Raw genomic sequence first — 24,590 nt, 5'->3', positions numbered from 1 at the left:
CCCTTTATTTCTGTCTCCTGCCTGATTGCCCTGGCCAGAACTTCCAACACTATGTTGAATAGGAGTGGTGAGCATCCCTGTCTTATGCCAGTTTTCAAAGAGAATGCTTCCAATTTTTGCCCATTCAGTATGATATTGGCTGTGGGTTTGTCATAAATAGGTCTTATTATTTTGAGATACATCCCATCATTACCTAATTCATTGAGAGTTTTTAGCATGAAGGGCTGTCGAATTTTGTCAAAGGCCTTTTCTGCATCTATTGAGATAATCATGTGGTTTTTGTCTTTGGTTCCGCTTACACGCTGGATAACATTTATTGATTTGCGTATGTTGAACCAGCCTTGCATCCCAGGGATGAAGCCCACTTGTTCATGGTGGATAAGCTGTTTGATGTGTTGCTGGATTCGGTTTGCCAGTATTTTATTGAGGATTTTTGCATCAATGTTCATTAGGGATATTGGTCTAAATTTCTCTTTTATTGTTGTGTCTCTGCCAGGCTTTGGTATCAGGATGATGCTAGCCTCATAAAATGAGTTAGGGAGGATTCCCTCTTTTTCTATTGATTGGAATAGTTTCAGAAGGAATGGTACCAGCTCCTCCTTGTACCTCTGGTAGAATTCGGCTGTGAATCTATCTGGTCTTGGACTTTGGTTGGTTGGTAAGCTATTAATTATTGCCTGAATTTCAGAGCCTGTTATTAGTCTATCCAGAGATTCAACTTCTTCCTGGTTTAGTCTTCGGAGGGTGTATGTGTCGAGGAATTGATCCATTTCTTCTAGATTTTCTAGTTTATTTGTGTAGAGGTGTTTATAGTATTCTCTGATGGTAGTTTGTATTTCTGTGGGATCGGTGGTGATATCCCCCTTATCATTTTTTATTGCGTCTATTTGATTCTTCTCTCTTTTCTTCTGTATTATTCTTGCTAGCGGTCTATCAATTTTGTTGATCTTTTCAAAAAACCAGCTCCTGGATTCATTGATTTTTTGAAGGGTTTTTGTGTCTCTATTTCCTTCAGTTCTGCTCTGATCTTATTTACTTCTTGCCTTCTGCTAGCTTTTGAATGTGTTTGCTCTTGCTTCTCTAGTTCTTTTAATTGTGATGTTAGGGTGTCAATTTTAGATCTTTCCTGCTTTCTCTTGTGGGCATTTAGTGCTATAAATTTCCCTCTGCACACTGCTTTAAATATGTCCCAGAGATTCCGGTATGTTGTGTCTTTGTTCTCATTGGTTTCAAAGAACATCTTTATTTCTGCCTTCAGTCTGTTATGTACGCAGTAGTCATTCAGGAGCAGGTTGTTCAGTTTCCATGTAGTTGAGCGGTTTTGAGTGAGTTTCTTAATCCTGAGTTCTAGTTTGATTGCACTGCGGTCTGAGATGCAGTTTGTTATAATTTCTGTTCTTTTACATTTGCTAAGGAGTGATTTACTTCCAACTATGTGGCCAATTTTAGAATAAGTGTGATATGATGCTGAGAAGGATGTATATTCTGCTGATTTGGGGTGGAGAGATCTGTAGATGTCTATTAGGTCTGCTTGGTGCAGAGCTGAGTTCAATTCCTGTGTATCCTTGTTAACTTTCTGTCTCGCTGATCTGTCTAATGTTGACAGTGGGGTGTTAAAGTCTCCCATTATTATTGTGTGGGAGTCTAAGTCTCTTTGTAGGTCTCTAAGGACTTGCTTGATGAATCTGGGTGCTCCTCTATTGGGTGCATATATATTTAGGATAGTTAGCTCTTCTTGTTGAATTGATCCCTTTACCATTATGTAATGGCCTTCTTTGTCTCTTTTGATCTCTGTTGGTTTAAAGTCTGTTTTATCAGAGACTAGGATTGCAACCCCTGCCTTTTTTTGTTTTCCATTTGCTTGGTAGATCTTCCTCTATCCCTTTATTTTGAGCCTATGTGTGTCTCTGCATGTGAGATGATTCTCCTGAATACAGCACATTGATGGGTCTTGTCTCTTTATCCAATTTGCCAGTCTGTGTCTTTTAATTGGAGCATTTAGCCCATTTACATTTAAGGTTAATATTGTTATGTGTGAATTTGATCCTGTCATTATGATGTTAGCTGGTTATTTTGCTCATTAGTTGATGCCGTTTCTTCCTAGCATTGATGGTCTTTACAATTTGGCATGTTTTTGCAGTGGTTGGTATCAGTTGTTCCTTTCCGTGTTTAGTGCTTCCTTCAGGAGCTCTTTTAGGGCAGGCCTGGTGGTGATAAAATCTCTCAGCTTTTGCTTGTCTGTAAAGGATTTTATTTCTCCTTCACTTACGAAGCTCAGTTTGGCTGGATAGGAAATTCTGGGTTGAAAATTCTTTTCTTTAAGAATGTTGAATATTGACCCCCACTCTCTTCTGGCTTGTAGAATTTCTGCCGAGAGATCAGCTGTTAGTCTGATGGGCTTCCCTTTGTGGGTAACCTGACCTTTCTCTCCGGCTGCCCTTAATATTTTTTCCTTCATTTCAACTTTGGTGAATCTGACAATTATGTGTCTCGGAGTTGCTCTTCTTGAGGAGTATCTTTGTGGCGTTCTCTGTATTTCCTGAATTTGAATGTTAGCCTGCCTTGCTAGGTTGGGGAAGTTCTCCTGGATAATATCCTGCAGAGTGTTTTCCAACTTGGTTCCATTCTCCCCATCACTTTCAGGTACACCAATCAGACGTAGATTTGGTCTTTTCACATAGTCCCATATTTCTTGGAGGCTTTGTTCATTTCTTTTTACTCTTTTTTCTCTAATCTCTTCTCTCTTCATTTCATTCATTTGATCTTCAGTCACTGATACCCTTTCTTCCAGTTGATCAAATCGGCTACTGAAGCTGTGCATTCATCACGTAGTTCTCGTGCCATGGTTTTCAGCTCCATCAGGTCATTTAAGGACTTCTCTACACTGGTTATTCTAGTTAGCCATTCGTCCAATCTTTTTTCAAGGTTTTTAGCTTCTTTGCGATGGCTTCGAAGTTCCTCCTTTAGCTCAGAGAAATTTGATCGTCTGAGGCTGCCTTCTCTCAACTTGTCAAAGTCATTCTCCATCTAGCTTTGTTCCATTGCTGGCGAGGAGCTGTGTTCCTTTGGAGGAGGAGAGGCTCTCTGATTTTTAGAATTTTCAGCTTTTCTGCTCTGTTTTTTCCCCATCTTTGTGGTTTTATCTACCTTTGGTCTTTGATGATGGTGACGCACAGATGGGGTTTTGGTGTGGATGTCCTTTGTTAGTTTTCCTTCTAACAGTCAGGACCTTCAGCTGCAGGTCTGTTGGAGTTTGCTAGAGGTCCACTCCAGACCCTGTTTGCCTGGGTATCAGCAGCGGAGGCTGGAGAACAGCAAATATTGCTGAACAGCAGATGTTGCTGCCTGATCATTCCTCTGGAAGCTTCGTCTCAGAGGGGTACCCAGCCGTGTGAGGTGTCAGTCTGCCCCTACTGGGGGGTGCCTCCCAGTTAGGCTACTTGGGGGTCAGGGACCCACTTAAGGAGGCAGTCTGTCTGTTCTCAGATCTCAAACTCTGTGCTAGGAGAGCCACTGCTCTCTTCAAAGCTGTCAGTCAGGGACATTTAAGTCTGCAGAGTTCTCTGCTGCCTTTTGTTCAGGTATGCCCTGCCCCCAGAGGTGGAGTCTACAAAGGCAGGCAGGCCTCCTTGAGCTGTGGTGGGCTCCACCCAGTTCGAGCTTCCTGGTCGCTCTGTTTACCTACTAAGCCTCAGCAATGGCAGGCGCCCCTCCCCCAGTCTCACTGCCATTTTGCAGTTCGATCTCAGACTGCTGTGCTAGCAATGAGTGAGGCTCCGTGGGCGTAGGACCCTCCGAGCCAGGTGTGGGATATAATCTCCTGGTGTGCCGTTTGCTAAGATCATTGGAAAAGCGCAGTATTAGGGTGGGAGTGACCTGATTTTCCAGGTGCCGTCTGTAACAGCTTCCCTTGGCTAGGAAAGGGAACTCCCTGACCCCTTGCGCTTCCCGGGTGAGGCGATGCCTCGCCCTGCTTCGGCTCATGCTCAATGGGCTGCACCCACTGTCCAACAAGCCCCAGTGAGATGAACCCATACCTCAGTTGGAAATGCAGAAATCACCCATCTTCTGCATCGCTTATGCTGGGAGCTGTAGACTGGAGCTGTTCCTATTCAGCCATCTTGGAACCCCCTCCATGGGTTTATTTTGTCTTGGTCAACTCTTGACTTAGTTTCTGTGTTACAGCATTAAGCATCCCACTAGTAGTAGTCACTATAAGGTACTCCTGTGTAATCAGATCATACTACAAATTGATGTTTGTAGCATGCACGTGTGTACACACCCATTTATACACTTGCATTCTTAATGAGGACAGTAGAGCATATTGATTATGATGAAGATCTATAAAGTTGTTTTACACATAACTACATATATCTTGCCCTCACTGGTTTAGCAAACACTATTACATAATTCATCTACTTGAACGGAGAAGAGATAAAATGCTAGATATTATATATAAAGTGAAAATCACTGTTTCAGATTAACAATTGTCTCTTCCCAAACGGATGTTATCTTATGAACATTTGGGCAGTATCTATTTTACTGACTTGTTTAGATTATGAAAAACTGAGTTAGTTTAGCATGAATTTTCAATGTTGAGTTTGTAATTGCTTGAAGTTTGTCACTAGGAAGATAAAAAGGATCAGATGGCATTGCCCAATGGATGGGATAGTGCTCTTAATCTAATTAATTGAAAAGTAAAAACGCAATAGTGTGATCTAGTTTTAGGATTGATGTAGTTTTAGCCATAAGCCAAGATTTATTTTTTACCTCATGCCTAACAACACAAACTCTAGGAGCAAACGATATTTTTTTCACTAATAGGATCTTAGAACATAAAACAATCTACCTTTTACCATCCCACTCCCATTTATTTAAACAAGTTTCATCAAAATTTTCTTACTTGCCAAATCTGTTTTTTATTAAATACCTAATCAATATTCAATAAAAATAGCTCACATTTAAAATCCTATTTGAACGCTCCATGACCTTTAATGCTGTTGACAATTTCCTTGAACTGCTTTGAGACCCTGACCTTCGATTTCATAATTCTATTTTTTTCTGGATGTTCTTCAGTAACTCTGACCATTCTTTCTTGCTCCTTCTTCATTTGTTTTTTAAACATTGGCCTTTCCAGTTCATTTTTTTCTCTCTTTTTTCTTAAAGTCCTTTTCCCTTCCACCAGACACTCTCACCCATTCACTGCCATGGCTTTAACAACCACCTACAATCTTTTAATGCTTATTTTTTTCCAGTCCAGAGCCCCCTGGTGAACTCATTGTCAGCCCCTAACTGCTCTTCTTTCTGTTCTCCTTATCTTCATTGGCAGCACCATCATCCACCCAGTCATCTGAGTCAGAATTCTCGAAGTTATACTCCATTCTCATCTGTATCCCCTAAATCCAATTAGTCTATAAATTCTTCCAATCCTAAGTACAAGTAATTCCTAAAATCTTCTCCATTTTTCTATCTGACTACTATTGTCTTTGAGCACTTCTCATCATTCTTGACAAAACTTGGAGTTTCCTTACCAGGCTCTTTGCCCGTAGTCTCACATCTTCCAAATTGCACCCAGAGTACCACATAACATAAATCTGATAATATATCTCCTTTATCTGAACATATTTAATGGTTCTTTATCTCTTCCAAGATCATGTCCAAACCACCAAGTATGGCATACCAAGCCCTTCATAATCTACATCTGAAGCTTCATTTTCAAACTCACTAAATACTCCTACTCTCTCTGCATCATACTCTATTGAATTATTTCTGTGTCTTCAGCACCTCCGCAGGATGTTTCATATTTTTATTTATTATTATTTTTATTTATTTATTTATTTTTGAGATTGGGTCTCACTCTGTTGCCCAGGTTGGAGTTTAGTGGTGGGATCTTGGCTTACTGCAACCTCTGCTTCCCGGGCTCAAGCGATTCTCCTGCCTCAGCCTCCTGAGTAGCTGGACTATAGGCACGTGCCACCACACTCAGCAAATTTTTTTTTTTTGTATTTTTAGTAGAGACGGGGTTTCACCATGTTGGACAGGCTGATCTCAAACTCCTGACCTCAGGTAGTCCAGCCACCTCGGCCTCCCAAAGTGCTGGGATTATAGGCATGAGCCACCAAGCCTGGCCTGTTTCATGTTTTTATACTTTGTATTCATATTCTTCTACTTAAAATGACCCTTTCTCACTCACACCTGTATGAATTTTCTTTAAAGAACCTTTCTCCAACCATTAGATAAAGTTAATCACTTGCCATATGCTATAACAGTACCTGATATATGCTGCATATAACTTGTTATATTGTGATTTATTTGCTACATATCTCATATATCTAATATAAATGTACTTGAGGATAGGAACTATTTGTTAGTTATCTTCAGTGCTCAGCTCATGGATCTGCTTAAATATTTTTAACAAGTGGATGAATGGACAAATTAATAAACACATTTATGAAGTATAGCTAAGGACAACAGTAAGTTGGTTTATTTATGTTATTTTGCTACAACTTACATTCAAAATATTATTAGATCAGTGCTGTAAATAAGTTAGAAACATAAGGTGAGAATCAAACTCATTGTGCATGATATACTGCTAGGTTAGAAGTCACTTGTCAGCTATATAACATTGAGCAAGTCACCTAACTTTAATACTTTGTACCCCAGTTTCCTCATCTGTAAACCAGGCATGATAATACCCACCTGTGCTAATTAGGATATAGGCTAAATTTCTATAAAAAGATATTGTAAAATATGACTTGAAGATATATATATACACACACACACACACACACACACACACACACACATACGTGCATTGGAATATTTGCATTGGAAATGCAAAACCAACAATGATCTTTGAGGAAAATGATGCCAAGTTCACACATATCACTTTGGCTCTCATTCTTCTCAAGAGAACTTACTCACATGGCCACCTATTCTTGCAAAGTATGTTAGGAAATATACCCTCTGTATGGGTGACCACAGGCCGTTTAAAACTTTCTTAGTGGGAGAGAAAGGAGGAGATATATTGAATGGGCAGCTGCCCTACGACTTCATAATGCTGTTATGAGAATTTAGAAGGAACATGTAAAATCATTTAAAACGGTATCTGGCACATGGTGAGGACTCTATAAATATTATCTATTATTTTTCTTTATAGTCAAGTAAACTGAGATTCAGGGAGTTTAAATAACTTGCCTTGGATACTTAAACTGAGCAAGTGAAAGAGTAAGACTCTGAACTCTGGTCAGCCTGCACATAAAGATTTCCAGACTTCCCACTATCTAAAATGTACTGCACACTTACTGGAATCTGGAAAAAAAAAAAGTCAAATCCTGTTTCTTATTCTATAATGGCATTTATTTTAGTGAATGTATCCTCTGTGTTCTTCAAATGGCTTTTTCATGTCAATAAAGTTCATGGAATCTCAAGGTTTCTACACTTCCAGTTATCCCTGGAAGTATTTGGATTCTTGTCTGGATTTTGGCAATATCTCAGAGATAACATCGTCAAAGGAGTTGGGTAAAGGAGTATCTGCATTCATTAAGATAAAGAAGTTTTCTGCCATATTTATGTTCAGATAACTTTTTCTATTATATGCAATGGAAGGGTTGGCAGGCTGGTCTCAGTTTTGAGAAATTGCAATCCACTTTTAAGTTCTTTGCCTAGTGTAGTGGTTGAATGGTGCCCCTAAAATATTTGTCCGCATCCTAACCTCTGTAACCTGTGAATGTGACATTATTTGGAAAAAATAACTTTGAAGATGTAATTAAGTCAAATATTTTGAGATAAGATTATCATGGATTGCTGAATGGGCGCTAAATCCAATGATAAGTGTCCTAATGAGAGCCAGAAGTGAAGACACAGAGGGAGAAAAGGCATGTGAAGACAGAAGCAGAGTTTAGGGTTTTGCAGCCACAAACCAAGGAACACCTGCAGCCACCAGAGGCAGGAAGATGTAAAGAAAGATTCTCCTCCAGAGTCTTTAGTAGAAGTGTATCCAGGTCAACACTTTGATTTTGTACTTCTAGCCTCCAGAATGGTAAGAAAATAAATTTATGTTGTTTTAAACTACTTAGTTTGTGATAATTTGTTATGGCTGCCCTAATGAACTGATACAACTAGTATAGAAATTTTAGCTGATAATATGTTAATCAAGATCTGAAAGTAATGAGGAAGAGTGAAGGCACTGAGGCTAACAACACTTTTTCTACTTCTAGATCCCAAAGAATAGGAAAGGGTGAAAGAATGTGGTAGAAAATGCAAGGAAGAGAGTGAGAAAGACAGCAAAAAAGGGAGAGAGCCTCCTGAGCTGGTGGGGAGGCAGGATCCTTGGAGACTGCTTGAGGACCCAGGCTCAGTGAGAAGTGAGCAGATGCTGCAGGGGGCTCATCACACAGCTTCAGGGCCAACTTTCAAAGACACTCCATCCCTCCTGTGAGGCTTTCTTCCCTGGGTGACTTATCTACACTCAGAGTCACACGTAGTATTTGTGTATCATTATGGATAATTCCTCCATAAATATTTTCAACTTTTAACTTTTAAAATACAACAAAACATATATGGAAGGGCTAACTGCACTGTGGGTACCATCTAGATGAGTTATCCCTAGAGGGTATCCCTGGGGAAGTCATAGCAACAACGTCATGGCTACGGGTGGCCCTGGTGAAAGAGGAGATTATCTGCTTGTTTTCTGCCAAACAAGAATTCATTTTTGTTAATAATTATTAAAAGTGTTAGTTTACATGGCATTTCTGTAGTATGTTGTTAGTATAACTGTGCTTTCACACAAACTCTCTCATTCATTCTTTTTTTTTTTTTTTTTTTTTTTATTGTAATTATTATTATTATTATTATTATTATACTTTAGGTTTTATGGTACATGTGCCCAATGTGCAGGTAAGTTACATATGTATACATGTGCCATGCTGGTGCACTGCACCCACCAACTTGTCATCTAGCATTAGGTATATCTCCCAATGTTATCCCTCCCCCCTCCCCCCAACCCACAACAGTCCCTGAAGTGTGATGTTCCCCTTCCTGTGTCCATGTGTTCTCATTGTTCAATTCCCACCTATGAGTGAGAATATGCGGTGTTTGGTTTTTTGTTCTTGCGATAGTTTACTAAGAATGATGATTTCCAATTTCATCCATGTCCCTACAAAGGACATGAACTCATCATTTCTTATGGCTGCATAGTATTCCATGGTGTAGATGTGCCACATTTTCTTAATCCAGTCTATCATTGTTGGACATTTGGGTTGGTTCCAAGTCTTTGCTATTGTGAATAATGCGGCAATAAACATACGTGTGCATGTGTCTTTATAGCAGCATGATTTATAGTCCTTTGGGTATATACCCAGTAACGGGATGGCTGGGTCGAATGGAATTTCTAGTTCTAGATCCCTGAGGAATCGCCACACTGACTTCCACAAGGGTTGAACTAGTTTACAGTCCCACCAACAGTGTAAACGTGTTCCTATTTCTCCACATCCTCTCCAGCACCTGTTGTTTCCTGACTTTTTAATGATCGCCATTCTAACTGGTGTGAGATGGTATCTCATTGTGGTTTTGATTTGCATTTCTCTGATGGCCAGTGATGGTGAGCATTTTTTCATGTGTCTTTTGGCTGCATAAATGTCTTCTTTTGAGAAGTGTCTGTTCATGTCCTTCGCCCACTTTTTGATGGGGTTGTTTGTTTTTTTCTTGTAAATTTGTTGGAGTTCATTGTAGATTCTGGATATTAGCCCTTTGTCAGATGAGTAGGTTGCGAAAATTTTCTCCCATTTTGTAGGTTGCCTGTTCACTCTGATGGTAGTTTCCTTTGCTGTGCAGAAGCTCTTTAGTTTAATTAGATCCCATTTGTCAATTTTGGCTTTTGTTGCCATTGCTTTTGGTGTTTTAGACATGAAGTCCTTGCCCATGCCTATGTCCTGAATGGTATTGCCTAGGTTTTCTTCTAGGGTTTTTATGGTTTTAGGTCTAACATTTAAGTCTTTAATCCATCTTGAATTGATTTTTGTATAAGGTGTAAGGAAGGGATCCAGTTTCAGCTTTCTACATATGGCTAGCCAGTTTTCCCAGCACCATTTATTAAATAGGGAATCCTTTCCCCATTTCTTGTTTTTCTCAGGTTTGTCAAAGATCAGATGGTTGTAGATATGTGGCATTATTTCTGACGGCTCTGTTCTGTTCCATTGATCTATATCTCTGTTTTGGTACCAGTACCATGCTGTTTTGGTTACTGTAGCCTTGTAGTATAGTTTGAAGTCAGGTAGCGTGATGCCTCCAGCTTTGTTCTTTTGGCTTAGGATTGACTTGGCGATGCGGGCTCTTTTTTGGTTCCATATGAACTTTAAAGTAGTTTTTTCCAATTCTGTGAAGAAAGTCATTGGTAGCTTGATGGGGATGGCATTGAATCTGTAAATTACCTTGGGAAGGATGGCCATTTTCATGATATTGATTCTTCCTACCCATGAGCATGGAATGTTCTTCCATTTGTTTGTATCCTCTTTTATTTCCTTGAGCAGTGGTTTGTAGTTCTCCTTGAAGAGGTCTTTCACATCCCTTGTAAGTTGGATTCCTAGGTATTTTATTCTCTTTGAAGCAATTGTGAATGGGAGTTCACTCATGATTTGGCTCTCTGTTTGTCTGTTATTGATGTATAAGAATGCTTGTGATTTTTGCACATTGATTTTGTATCCTGAGACTTTGCTGAAGTTGCTTATCAGCTTAAGGAGATTTTGGGCTGAGACAATGGGGTTTTCTAGATATACTATCATGTCATCTGCAAACAGGGACAATTTGACTTCCTCTTTTCCTAATTGAATACCCTTGATTTCCTTCTCCTGCCTAATTGCCCTGGCCAGAACTTCCAACACTATGTTGAATAGAAGTGGCGAGAGAGGGCATCCCTGTCTTGTGCCAGTTTTCAAAGGGAATGCTTTCAGTTTTTGCCCATTCAGTATGATATTGGCTGTGGGTTTGTCATAAATAGCTCTTATTATTTTGAGATACGTCCCATCAATTCCTAATTTATTGAGAGTTTTTAGCATGAAGGGTTGTTGAATTTTGTCAAAGGCCTTTTTTGCATCTATTGAGATAATCATGTGGTTTTTGTCTTTGGTTCTGTTTATATGCTGGATTACATTTATTGATTTGCGTATATTGAACCAGCCTTGCATCCCAGGGATGAAGCCCACTTGATCATGGTGGATAAGCTTTTTGATGTGCTGCTGGATTCTGTTTGCCAGTATTTTATTGAGGATTTTTGCATCAATGTTCATCAAGGATATTGGTCTAAAATTCTCTTTTTTTGTTGTGTCTCTGCCAGGCTTTGGTATCAGGATGATGCTGGCCTCATAAAATGAGTTAGGGAGGATTCCCTCTTTTTCTATTGATTGGAATAGTTTCAGAAGGAACTCTCATTCATTCTTTACATTAGCCCTGTGTGGTGGACAAGGATAGACATTGTGATACTTTTATTTAAAAATCCTCATTTATTAAGTGAAGAATCAGGGCATTTAGTGACTTCCTCCAGGTCACAAAGAAAATAATGAATGGAACTGGAATTAAAAGGGAAGATTACTGATTGCTTTTATCCAATCTTAATTCTATGTTGTTCTTTCATCAACGATTCAACCAGCAATTATTGAGCTTCTAATATATTCAATGCTAGGCATTAGACAGAGGCATAAAAGATGGAAGAGTTCCTGATTTCAGAAACATTGTGGTCTTCACAGAAAGACAAGCATACCAATGTCTATCTAACTTTTAAAGCAAAATGAAATACAAGGAGCAAAGCCCTGTGATAATTTCTTATAATAACAAGACTTTGATATGCTGTAATGGTAACTGGCATCTTTTCTCCAATTAGCACCTATTGTTATACAAGGCTGTGGGCAAAAGTGGACATAGGGAGGTAGGGAAAGTTAAGAAGAGAAATCGTTTGACAAGTATGAAAGTGCAAGGTGTCCCTGCATCACAAGTATTCTTCCAGATGAGAAACTGAAACCACTAAATGGAGAATTTGTGGTTTTGCTGTCACTATCCTGGATGTGTCAGCCAGCTGCAAAGCCCAGACTTATCCTTACTGAAATTTAAGCCAGAGCAGACAACCACCATTCAGTGGTACGCAGGACCAGGATGCATTCGGGTCTTGCATTCAGACTCTTGTTTCAATTCTGCTCGAACCAATGCAAATTCTGGTCTTCATATGACTTTAAAAAATCATTGTGTGTTCCAAATAAGATAACTGACAAATGAAAGAGAATGAAATTTAAATGTGAATAAAATCTGCTGGATGGTTTGAATTCTCCTTATTAAAATGTTTTAACATTGTTTTCCAGTTAATAAATTTTCTATTTAAAATAATTCAAAAGTGTTTTTCTTAAATTATTCATTATAAAATTTGATTTTAAGCCAGGTTTTCTTACTTCTGCATTCCAGAGGCAGATGTTTCTCACAGAGATGGTGGAACATAACTGCTTTCTTCTGTAGTAGAATTTGTAACTAGACATCAGAAAGCCAAAGTAGATCCCATTAATAAGACACATTAGAGACCATTTTCACTATGGGCATCCTTCAAGGATATTGTAAGATTGGTTTTCAGACTACTGCAATAAAGCAAGTATTGCAATGAAACCACTCACACAATTTTTTTGGTTTCCCTGTGCAGTAATAGTTATGTTTACACTATTCTCTAGTCCATTAAGTGTGCAAAGCATTGTTTTAAAAATGTACAGACCTTAATTTAAAAATACTTTATTCCTAAAAAATGCTAACAATCATCTGAGCCTTCCGGGAACTATAATCTTTTTGCTTGTGGTAGGTCTTGCCTGGATATTGAAGGCTGCTGACTAATCAGCATTACTGAGGGGTGGGTGGCTGTGACAATTTCTTACAATAAGACAACAACAGAGTTTGCCACATTAATTGACTCTTCCTTTCACAAAAGAGTTCTCTGGAGCATGTGATGCTGTTTGATGGGATTTTACCCATAGTAGAACTTCTTTCAAAATTGCAGTCAATCCTCTCAAACCCTGCCTCTGCTTTATCAACTAAGTTTCTGTAATATTCTTAATTCTTTGTTGTCATTTAAACAACCTTCACAGCATTTTTACCAGGAGTTGATTTTACCTTAAAAACTACTTTCCATGCTCATCCATTAGAGGCAACTCCTCATGCATTCAAATTATGAGATCACAGCAATTCAGTCACATCTTCAGACTCTCCTTCTAATCTAATTCTCCTGCTGTTTTTACCATGTCTGTAGTGACTCCCTTCTCTGAAGTCATGAACCCTTCAGAGTCATGTATGAGAGCTGGAATCAACTTCTGCAAAATTGTTGGTAATATTGCCATTTTGATCTCCTTTCATCAATCACACATGTTTTTAATGACATCCAGAATCATGAATCCTGTCCAGAAGGGTATTAATTTACTTTGCCCAGATCTATCAGAGAAATCACTATCTATGCCAGCTAAAGCCTTACAAAATGTATTTCTTAAGTAATAATACTTGAAAGTTGAAATGACTCCTTGATCCATGGGCTGCAGAATAAATGTTGTGTTAGCAGGCATAAAAACAACATTAATCTTCTTGCGCATTTCCATCAGTGCTCCAGGGTAACCAGTTCCATTGTCAATGAGCAGTAGTATTTTGAAAGGAATCATTTTTTTATAGCAGTAGGTCTCAACAGTGGGCTTAAAGTGCTCAGCAAACCATGATATAAAGGGATAAGCTGTCATCTAGGCTTTGTTGTTCCATTTATAGAGTGCAGGCAGAGTAGATTTAGCATAATTTTAAGGGCCCTAGGATTTCCAAAATGGTAAATGAACTTTGGCTTCACCTTAAACTGACCACCTGCATTAGCCCCTAACAAAAAAGTCAGCCTGTCATTTGAAGCTTTGAAGTTTGGTTTTGACTTCTCCTTTCTAGCTATAAAAGTCCTAGATGGCATCTTTTTTCAATTTAAGGCTGTTTTATCTACATTGAAACTCTGTTGCTGGGATGGCATCTTCATCATTCATCTTAGCTAGATCTTCTGCAGCTTCTTTACCTGACACATGCTACTTCACCTGACACTTTTATGTTATGAAGATGACTTCCTTAAACCTCATGAACCAGCCTCTACTAGCTTCAAACATTTCTTCTTCAACTGCCTTACCTTCCTTAGCCTTCACAGAATTGAAGAGAGTTAGGGTCTTGCTCTGGATTAGGCTTTGGCTTAAGGGAATGTTGTGGCTGGTTTGATCTTCTTCTCAGACCTCTGAAACTTTCTTCTGATCAGCCATAAGACTTTGTTATCATTCATGCATTAACTGGAGTAGCACAGTTAATTTCCCTCAAGAACTTTTCCTTTGCATTCATTACTTGGCTAACTGTTTGGCGCAAGAGGCCTAGGCTTTTGACATACCTTCCTCACTAAGCTTAACCATTTCTAACTTTTGATTTAATGTGAGAGATGTGTGACTCTTCCTTTCATGTGAACACTCTGAGGCCATTGTAAGGTTATTAATTGGTCTAGCTTCAATATTGTTGTGTCTCAGGAAATAGGGAGGCTTGAGGAGAGGGAGAGAGGTGAGGGAATGGCTGGTTGGTGGAGAAGTCAGAGTATACAGCATTTATTCAGTTTGCCATCTTCTATGAATGTGTTTGGTGATGCCCCAAAAACAGTTGCAATAATAAATCCAAGATCACTGATCACATATCACCATACCAGATATAATAATGATTAGAAAGTGTGAAATATTGTGGGAATTACCCAAATGTCACACAGAGACACAAGGTGAACACATGCTGTTGGAAAAATGGTGCTGATAGACACAGGCTTGCCACAAACCTTCAATTTGTAAAAAACTCAATATCTACGAATCAAAACAGAAGTGAAGTGCAATTAAACAAGTTATGCCCGTATTTCATTTACTGTAAAATTAGTAACACTATCCTTATATTCTCTTAACAAGTTGTACCTGTGTCCATTTACACTTTTACTCTTTTGTAATTATTGTAAGTGTACATAAGCATTTTCATTTATCAGCAGAGGAAACGGATCCTCAGAGATGGTAAAAGTGGCAAGTGCAGCAACACATACTTATCAATGGGTGATTGGTTTATTTTGGACTGCATGTTCTCACATGCTCACTCTGTTTTATCACAGCACTTTTTCTTGACTCAACTAAAATGCCAAGAGCAGCCAGACAGTCAAATAGAAATATTTGATTATTTGACTGTCAATATTTTCTTTCATGGCCTAAGTGTTAATGACACCACAGATGAAACTGGAAAACTATTTGCCTGGGTTTTGGATGGTATTCAGTATTCTCAGCCCTGTAATGATGAAGGTAATGTGGGAAAGTTGAGGTGTGAGTGCAGTCCTGCTAATTAGATGCAGTCTGGATACTGGAATGTGCTTGAGTACCGTTAACACACACATCACATCACTGATACCGTACTTGCCATCTCCTTTTCCTTCTTAGATATGTCTTGGCAAATTATCAGTGCTGAAAAGAAGTATTTAAAAGCCAAAAGGAAACTTAAGTGCAACAATAAGGATTTAAGGAATCTGAAATGGCAACCACAAAGAAATTCTTCTAACAGTTTTTGAAGCTTGTTATTTCTTTAGCAACATGTCCTTCTTGTAGCCTTTGTGAGACCAAAAGAAGTATTAAAATCAAAGAGGCTTCCTTGATGTTTGATAGGGACTTATCACATAAAATGTGTTTTAGAATGGCAATGACGGACTTTTCCAGTTACTCAGAGATAAAAATGATGTTCTAATGTCAAATGGAAAGCTGGAAAGAGAATTTAGGGCAAGCAGAAAATTCCACTCTCTGCCTTCTACATAAGCCTGCCTAGTGCAAAGCTAGAAGGCAGAAACATGATGGAAGACACACCAGTGTGTCGTCCCCTGAGCCCCAGATCATACTTTGGTTGTCTTATATTTGCAGGATATTCCAAGAGATAGTTAGATCCCAGGCTGACTCTCTGAAGTGAGTACATTATAGCATGATTGTGAAGAATGTGAGTTTTTGACCCAGCTCGGTTGCTTATGAGCTCTGTGACCTGGGGCAAGTTTTTTATCCTCTGTTTTCTTCCCACATATAAAATGGCTGTCACCTACTTAATTGCCATTCCTATCCCCCATCTTAGTTGGGACAGCCTTGCTCCCACTCAACAGATTGACAGTGCTATTATTCACTTTACCATCTTCCTTTGCACTGAGAACCTGAGCATGATTCAGTCCAGTGAAATCTAGTGAGATCTCAGGGAAAGGCGCTTAGAGACATCTAAGATGTGAGAGGAAACTCTCCTTTTCTTTGCCAGTCATTGTAATCCCATGATGATGTAGCCACCTGGTAACTATGATAGATAACAGTGAGGAAGAAGCAAATATAAAAACAATGACTATTGGAGAGTTGTAAAGACCCTAGATTCTTTTGTTTTTCTTCTATGTATTTTATTTTATTTTACCCCCACTCCCCTAAATTCTTAATGGCATTCATAAATTACTGCACCAGCTCTGGCATATTCCCCTCTCCTGTCATCTTCTTCTTCTTATAAGAGACAATAATCGTCCTTAATGTTACATCAGTTTTAGTTAGGTCTTCTGTAACTATAGCCGAAAAAATTATAAGAGATACAGTAATTATTACTTACCAAGTTGTTGTGAGGGTTAAAGAATATAATGCATCTGAAATACAATAGATTCAAATATAAGTCTTGACATATGTACATATAGCTCTAGATAAATAATGGATGATCTTTATACTAAAAAAAGCTATTTCTCAAGTCTGATCATTGCCCACCTCCATTAATATCGGCTTTGTTTTGTTTCTCACTCTATTGCAACTTCTCAGGATCACCTCTATCTTAAGATTTCATGAGGTTGACATTACTAGATTTTGTTTTTCTTTATATGCACCAGTGTTTCTTCATCCACCATTGCCCAGTGCATAGCTAGAGTAACCTAAACTTTATTTAGTTTCACTTCCATCCCACATACTGGTAAAAGTGACAACAATTTTCCAGTGATCTTGAGACATCTTCCAGAGTGTCTCACATGTGCTTCCCGAAAAGTCCTGGCCCTTCTCAATGTCGACTGCCAAGACCTCAGCTGCTGATAAGCAGCCGGGAAATAATTGCCTATGTTATCCACTATGGTCACCTCCCTCTTGGCAATGCCACCTCTGCTGGTGGCCCTGCCTGTACCAAACACCTCTGCTGGAATGCTCAATATGTCAAAGTGGTACACGGTAGGTTACTCAGGATACTAAAGCCATGACTATTTTGTGCACAAATGTGGGCTTCATGTTTCTCTCTATTTTGTGTCACGTTTAGACATATGAATCTCAAAATAGTTTTACTAAGAGCCCAACATCTTAAGGAATTTTAATTAAAATAAACGTTAAGAACTTTATTTTTTGGCTTTTCTCCACCTGCTAGCCCTTTCAGTTTTCTAGACTTAAGTCCCTTTTCTAGACTTAATTCTGGGCCTAGGAACAGGAGAGGCAATCATCATATCTCATATAGAGTTTTCTCTTCATGTCTATTAACTGAGGTTTGGCTGGTGGACCAAATTTGTCTGCTTGCTTGCTCTCTCTCCTCTAATTTCCCACAGGCAAATATAATTTGGGCCACCTTTACAACCAAACTTCTAGTTATTTTCAGAGTCATGTGAAACCCAACCCTGCACAAATCTTGGGTTTAATTTGGGATCCTTCATTCTGCTTTCACCAACTACGTAAAACCATCAAGCAGGAAGACCTGTCATATAATTTTTTCCCACCTTTTGCCATTGAGGACATATTTTATCAATTCAGACTAAAGAGAATATTACTTTGCCCTCAAACTTCAAAGTGTTTTACTCCAAATGATAATAAACTCTAGAGACATGCTTAATGCAATGCTTAAAAACCTAAGTGTCCTAAAGTGACCCAAGGGTTGGCCTAAATCCATCACACTGCAGCACAAAAGGAAGTTCTTGTCATTTGATCTTTTGTGAAAACAGAGCGGCTGATCTACCATTCCTCTCTAACTTAGCATCACTCTTTGAGCAAATGAAAAGTTATCTATCAAACTTCTGTTTTTCTTCAGAGTTTAAAATTCTAGAGACTGGAACCATTTTCTACCTTCATCATTTTAACTTTCCAAGAAGTCTGTTTAGTGACTTTTCTTTGAAATGTCTTCATGCCCTTACATGCCTCCTGATCAGATAAAGGGACTCCACTTGCTTTGATCTTTCTTTGTAAGTCCTACTTTCTTCTGCTTTCATAGTCATCATTGTCCTCTTCCTGCACCTTCTCTAGTATTTCTGTTCTGAGTATAACTGATTGTGAAAATCTTATGTTTATCTTCCTCATGAAGGGTCAGCCAATGCCAATAAAAGCAAAAATTATCTTCATGAGGAAATGACTAAGCAATAACTTAGTAGCTTCTCATATCTTTCGACCAGACAACATTTCAACTCTCAGAAGAGAACATGGTGGGGATACGCATGCAGGAACCATTCTCAAAAAAAAAACCTATTGTGTAACAAAATTAACTCCGGACTCATACAGGTTCAAAGCCCTAAGAAAAAAATTAAAGCAAAAAATCTCTAGGGCATTTTCAAAATCACTCACAGAGCAAACTCGCCTTAGAATAGTTGTCTTTATGGCCAGGATTGGGTCTATAATCCCAGTACTGTGGGAGGCCGAGGCAGGCAGATAGGTTGAGCCTAGGAGTTTGAGACCAGCCTGGGCAACATAGGAAGACCCCATCACTACCAAAAATACAAAAAAAAAAAAAAATTAGCTGAGCGTGGTGGTGTGTGCCTTTAGTACCAGTAACTCAGGAGGCTGAGGTGGGAGAATCGCTTGAGCCCGGGAGGCAGAGGTTGCAGTGAGTTGAGATCACCCCACTGCTCTCCAGCCTGGGAAACAGAGTGAGACCTAGTCTCAAATAAATAAATAAATAAATAGTTGATTTTTTATATCATATTTCTCTGGCTGTACAGTTGGCTTTCTCTTATTGCCACAGAGTAATTTGATTGTGACAATTAAGTTACATATTTTACCGAACTGGTTTGTAGAAATAAATGAATAGAAGCAGTAAAAGAAAGAAATATAACATTGGAATAGCCAAGAAAGTTATACATGTAAAGATGGGTTGGGTGTTGGTCAAGCAACCATGTGAAGTCCAGACGTTTGGAGATTAGTCAATAGGATAAAATTTTCATATCAAAACACTTTTCATAAAATTTCAGAGCTTTTCTGCTAAACTGAAGATCCAATAGGAAGGGATACCCACTACTCAATTTTTTTTCCTTCTTTCTGTGATCTCAAGTTTAACTGAAGTGGAAACATTAAGAAGGAACAAACTTATAAACAAAACAGGCAATGACCTCTAGAAATAGTGGACCTTAAATATGCAAATTCCATGAGCTGTTCCCACAGGAAAGCGACTTTACATCAAAATAAAGAAAATTTATGATGAATATGGGATGCTGTAAATTTGGGATGGATAACTGGTTTCAATAGAATTAAATTATTAACAGCAAAATTACCTATTCAAATTATAAAATTATATTTATTCGTCTATTTATGGGGATATTATGAAATATGGAATTAAATATATTTTTATGTAAACTAAACTAAAAACAGAAGCCTACCTATCATCAAATGGTATCGCACTGTCATATTATTAGAACATAGGTTCTAGCAGCTAAGGTTTTTTTTGTATTTATATATTAAATAATTCATAAATCTTTGTGTTTTTTTTGAGATGGAGTCTCGCTCTGTCACCCAGACTAGAGTGCAATGGCGTGATCTCGGCTCACTGCAACCTTTGCCTCCCAGGTTCAAGCAATTCTCCTGCTTCAGCCTCCTGAGTAGCTGGGACTACAGGTACCCGCCACCATGCCCGGCTAATTTTTGTATTTTCAGTAGAGACAGGGTTTCATCGTATTGGCCAGGCTGGTCTCGAACTCCTCACCTTGTGATCCACCTGCCTTGGCCGCCCAAAATACTGGGATTACAGGCATGAGCCACTGCACCCGGCCTAATAATTCATAAATCTTATAAAATGTTTTAGATCAACATTTCATTCCTTGATTAATTTCTATGAATAAGAGAAAGGACTAGCATTGTTAACCATGTTTAAAACTGGAAATACCAAACCTCAGAGAGACTATGCAATTGTCCAATGTTACTATATCTTAAGTCAGCTAAGGGAACTGAAGCTAATTCCAGATGTACCAACTATTCAGTTAAAAAACAAAAACAAAAACATGAACCTAGCCCCATTCAAATGTAAGTTTTATTATTTAGTAAAAATTCACATTTTCAATAAAAGACTTACTCTCATAGATCTTTTGATATATCATTTTTGTTTAGACCAACAATGCTGCACTCACACAAACACCTTCCCATTTCAACTTACTCATCTGGGAAGAATATCTCAAGCAAAAGCCAGTCAAATTTGAAAAGGCAGAGAGAAAAGGCATAATCAAGGAAGAATTTTATATTTTGTCAATATTTGTTAACCACTAAGGAATAGCTTTAGTTGCTGAAATAATAGAAAATAATAAATGATCACAGAGACTAAACAAGAACAGGTGATTCCTTTACTGTTTAAAGAGATCAGAAAGCAAATGGTTTCTTTGACTCAAGCAAGTCCATCTCTCACATATGAAACTCTTAACTGTGACTACAGAGAAACATAATAAGCAAATCATCCAAGTAACAATAATCTAATCATATTCCCTTCTCCAAAATTCTATATGCCTGTCTACACACACGGAGCCCAGCTGTCTTTGAGGAGAATAAATAATACTTGAAGGTCAAGTGAAATTTTTCTATCTAGCAATGTCAGATAGAAAATAAAAGATCACTGCTCAGATATTCCTTTATAAATGTCCCTGCTTCTCCTCATGATGCTATCAATGACCCAAATCTTTATTTCACATAGCTGTGGACATGCCAACATTGTTGTATTCTATTCTATGAGTGGTTTCTTTCTTCACTTAGCTAAAGAACAAAAAAAGAGAGAAAAACATAAATCAATTAAATAATCAATCAACCATTTAATGGACATTGACGAAGTGCCTCCAACGTGCCAGGCACTGTGCTAGCATCTGGGAATAAGAGGAATAAAACCAAACCTGGATGTTCCAATGGCTCAAAGTGTAGCTGAATATCCTATCAATGAAAAAAACTGTGTAGCACTGTGATAAGAGTCACAGTGATACCATGAACAAGACACAGACATGAGTGAAAAACAATCTTCCTTTGCAAAGTGAACAAAAGGTTTTCACCAAAAACTCCTTAACTCAGAGATTCAGATTTTTTCTTTTTCTTTTTTTAGGTAGATAAGGAGATGGCACATTCCAGGCAAAGGGAAGAGCTGGGCACACGGATAAATGATAATATGGGGTTTGGGGGACCTATGAGCAGTTTGGGTTGACTGGATTTGGAGAAGAGAAGAAACAATGCGAAAGGCCAGAGTACAAAGGGAAGGAGATGCTCCAGTAATGAAGAATCTTTAACTGCAGTCTGTGGAAGACCATGGAAAATTATAGCAGGGTGCTGGAAAAATCAGAAAATATAACACAGAGGGCCTGGGGCCCACGTGGAGGGTGGCAGACTATGACACTTGGACCGAGGCTGTGGTAACAGGGATTTGAGTTACTAAGGATCTGGTAACTGGGTCAGAGGAGCAGGTGTTGTGGGTAACTCAACAGAACTGTTTTAATTCTTGAAAACAGTCACTCTTGCCCAGGCCATCCTTAAATTTCTGGTTTAATTCCCTCTTGTTTTTGGTTCTGAAGTATCTTACATTTTGTGGTTGGGAGAAATTTATTTGACTTAGGAGACTGAGCTATTGAGCAAGTTGAGCAAAAATTACATGAGCCACCAGAGAAATGAAATGTCCAGAACTGGCCAAAAGAGGGACCCTGGGGCCCTCTCTTTAAAGGACTGCTGCATGAATTAGTGATCAGCAGAGGCTGAAAGTGAAAGTGGCATGATTGTAAATGCAGCATTAGAGTTTGGGTTGGATAGACCAGATGTTTACAAATTCGCTTTGGGAAACCAAAGCCCTAGAGAAGGGTTTGGAAAAAGCCATCAGGGACTACTAAACTGTGACAATGGTCAATTGCCTTGATAACTATCTTTCCTCTCCACAGATGTTTCCAATGATAGGAAATGTGGGAAAATAAAGGCCATTTGACTAATCAAGCCCATACTTAACTAAGCTGGGAACAATGCACAGAGCTTTTTAAAAGCCTCTATTGTGATTCTTTGTTTCCGAAGGGGGCAGGGATTCTGGTTATTGGGTTTGATTTTAAAACCCCTCCACTGAATACCACTAGCCTTGTATTCTTGTTGAAATCTTGCACCAGGAAAACCCATTAGACCAACTTGATTAAAAGAGGTGCTATCAACACTCATGTTAATTATTTGGACTAGCGGTGCAGCATTTTGCTTTCAAGCTTTTTAGAGATATTTGCTCTTCTGTTCATGACACAATGCTTGTAATCTGGCCAGCCAGCCAGAAAACACCATTTCAAAAATTTGTGATGTAAATTTGTGGTTTAGTCCATTTGCACACTGCTATAAGGACATAACCGAGCCTGAGTAATTTATAATGGAAAGAGGTTTAATTAACTTACCATTCTGCAAGGCTGCGGAGGCCTCAGGAAACACAACCAAGGTGGAAGGGGAAGCAAATATGTCCTTCATCACATGGTGGCAGGAGAGAGAAGAAAGAGCAAGACGGGAAAAGCCCCATATAAAACCATCAGACCTTCTGAGAACTCACTCATCATCACAAGAACAGCATAAGGGTAAACGCCTGCTGATTAAATTACCCACCACTTGGTCCCTCCCATGACACATGGGAATTATGGGAACTACAATACAAGATGAGATCTGGATGGGGACACAGCTAAACCATATCAACTTGTATCAGCTTTTACAAATACTATGTGTAACTTAGTACTAAGTGGGAGAAAGAAAAAAACAAAAAGAAACATTCTGAAAGATGAGGCCATAAATTCTAAGACTTACACTCTTACCACTACTGCTTAGTATCATCCATGGACCAGCAGATCAGTTTCACCTGGGAGCTTAGCAATGCTAATTAGTGTCTGTCACCTCAGGCCTGCTGACTCAAAGTAGGCATTTTAACAAGATTTTCCAGGTGATTCCTGTGCAAGTCCATTTGAGGGGCACATGGAGGGCTTCATATGGCAGGCATTTGGGGCAAAAACCCAAGTGGTCTTTTTCTTTTAGACATTTTTTTTAATCATATGTTTTTGGTTTTTGTCTCCTTCTAAACTCGAAGCTCTTAGTGTTATCATCATCATTATTATATTTTACATATGAGAAAGGCAACCAGTTATACTTAGATACAGGTAACAAAATGGCAAGTAAGAAAAGGAAATGTGAGATACAGTTGTATATGTGCTTTTTTATTCAGGCATTGAATGACAATCTCTAGAAGCAAGGCTAATGCTCCTATAATTCTGAAGTAATGATAGGTGTCAACTACATTTGGAAATGCCTGCAACAACTATAATGTTACATAAAAATATCTATGACAAAGTCATATTCTGTCAATACTACTGTGCCTTGTTGCTGCACTCATAATTAAAAGGTGTACTAAATATGAGTTTGAGATTAGTAAAAATTAGATGTCGTTTTCTTTCCAACCAAGTTAAACACTGCTGAATTCAATCCAAGGGCCCCAGGTTGAGAATGTTTGTTCTAAGCAGCTAATGTAGGAAATTATGGGATGTGTTTTAACTTGGTCTTGCTGGAAGGTGGGTGAGGGCTCCTTGAGCTGGCTCCATACAATCCTTCCTCCAGTACATGATGAAGGAAGGTGCAAGGAGGCTGATGTTCTTCCACCCCTAGTAGCCTATTAAGTGCCCAAGCCCCACTCCCAACCCCTTTGGGGGTTTCTTTGTTCTGAACCATTAAAAGGTTGGGCTGAGGCAGATGGATAATCTGTAAATCCTTCATTTTCTTCATCAGATCTGTTTTCCAAACATTGCCTGATGTTACAGGAATATTTACAGAAAGGGTGTGTTTGTAGTTACTTATGTTTCACATTTATTTACTTAGAATTTTTAAAATCTCATTTTCATTTTGATTTTGTATTCCAAATCAATTAATGGTCTTGGTTGAACAACAAAAACAGACTAAAATTAAAATTGTCATAAACAAGCAGTACAATAATGGCCTCATGAAAAAGGTAAAGCAAGTTGATGGTGGGACAAATATTTCACCTTCTCAGTTGATTAATTTTAGATAAATAAGGCAAAATAAACAAACAAATATAGAGCTTGGCATGTGGTATGCATGCAATAAATATTTGATGAATGAATCAAGATACCAGAAAGAAAAATATTTGAAAGGCTTTCCTCTAACAGCCACTACTCATTTTAGCTGCACATAATTGACTGGAAATATTCCCATTTTAGGAAGGAATTCATTAGAGTAAGTGCATTGAATTTAACATTTCTTCATGTTTCTTTAAGTTGTAAGATTTGATAATTTTAGTATAAACGGGTGAACCCTGGGGTCAGGAATGATCTGATGTGATGT

The 24,590-nt window shown here is 38.5% G+C and overlaps 1 long non-coding RNA gene across 2 annotated transcripts in view; it reads right to left on the bottom strand.

Moving 5' to 3' along the window:
• The window catches only part of LOC129033827 (uncharacterized), a 40,296-nt gene extending 17,536 nt beyond the window's left edge, over nucleotides 1-22,760 (bottom strand). For both annotated transcript variants that reach the window (XR_010125635.1, XR_008501679.1), the window contains exons 1-2: nucleotides 22,652-22,760; nucleotides 16,660-16,693 (exon numbers count right to left, since the gene is read on the bottom strand). This is a non-coding gene — a long non-coding RNA (uncharacterized LOC129033827). The remainder of the gene's footprint in view (nucleotides 1-16,659; nucleotides 16,694-22,651) is intronic.
• Between the last annotated feature and the right edge of the window lie 1,830 nt (nucleotides 22,761-24,590).

This window comes from Pongo pygmaeus, chromosome 2, assembly GCF_028885625.2.
Source record: "Pongo pygmaeus isolate AG05252 chromosome 2, NHGRI_mPonPyg2-v2.0_pri, whole genome shotgun sequence".
In the NCBI taxonomy this organism is placed as follows: domain Eukaryota; kingdom Metazoa; phylum Chordata; class Mammalia; order Primates; family Hominidae; genus Pongo; species Pongo pygmaeus.
Note: the sequence above shows the minus strand (reverse complement) of the source record. Positions and strands in the feature narration are given on the sequence as shown.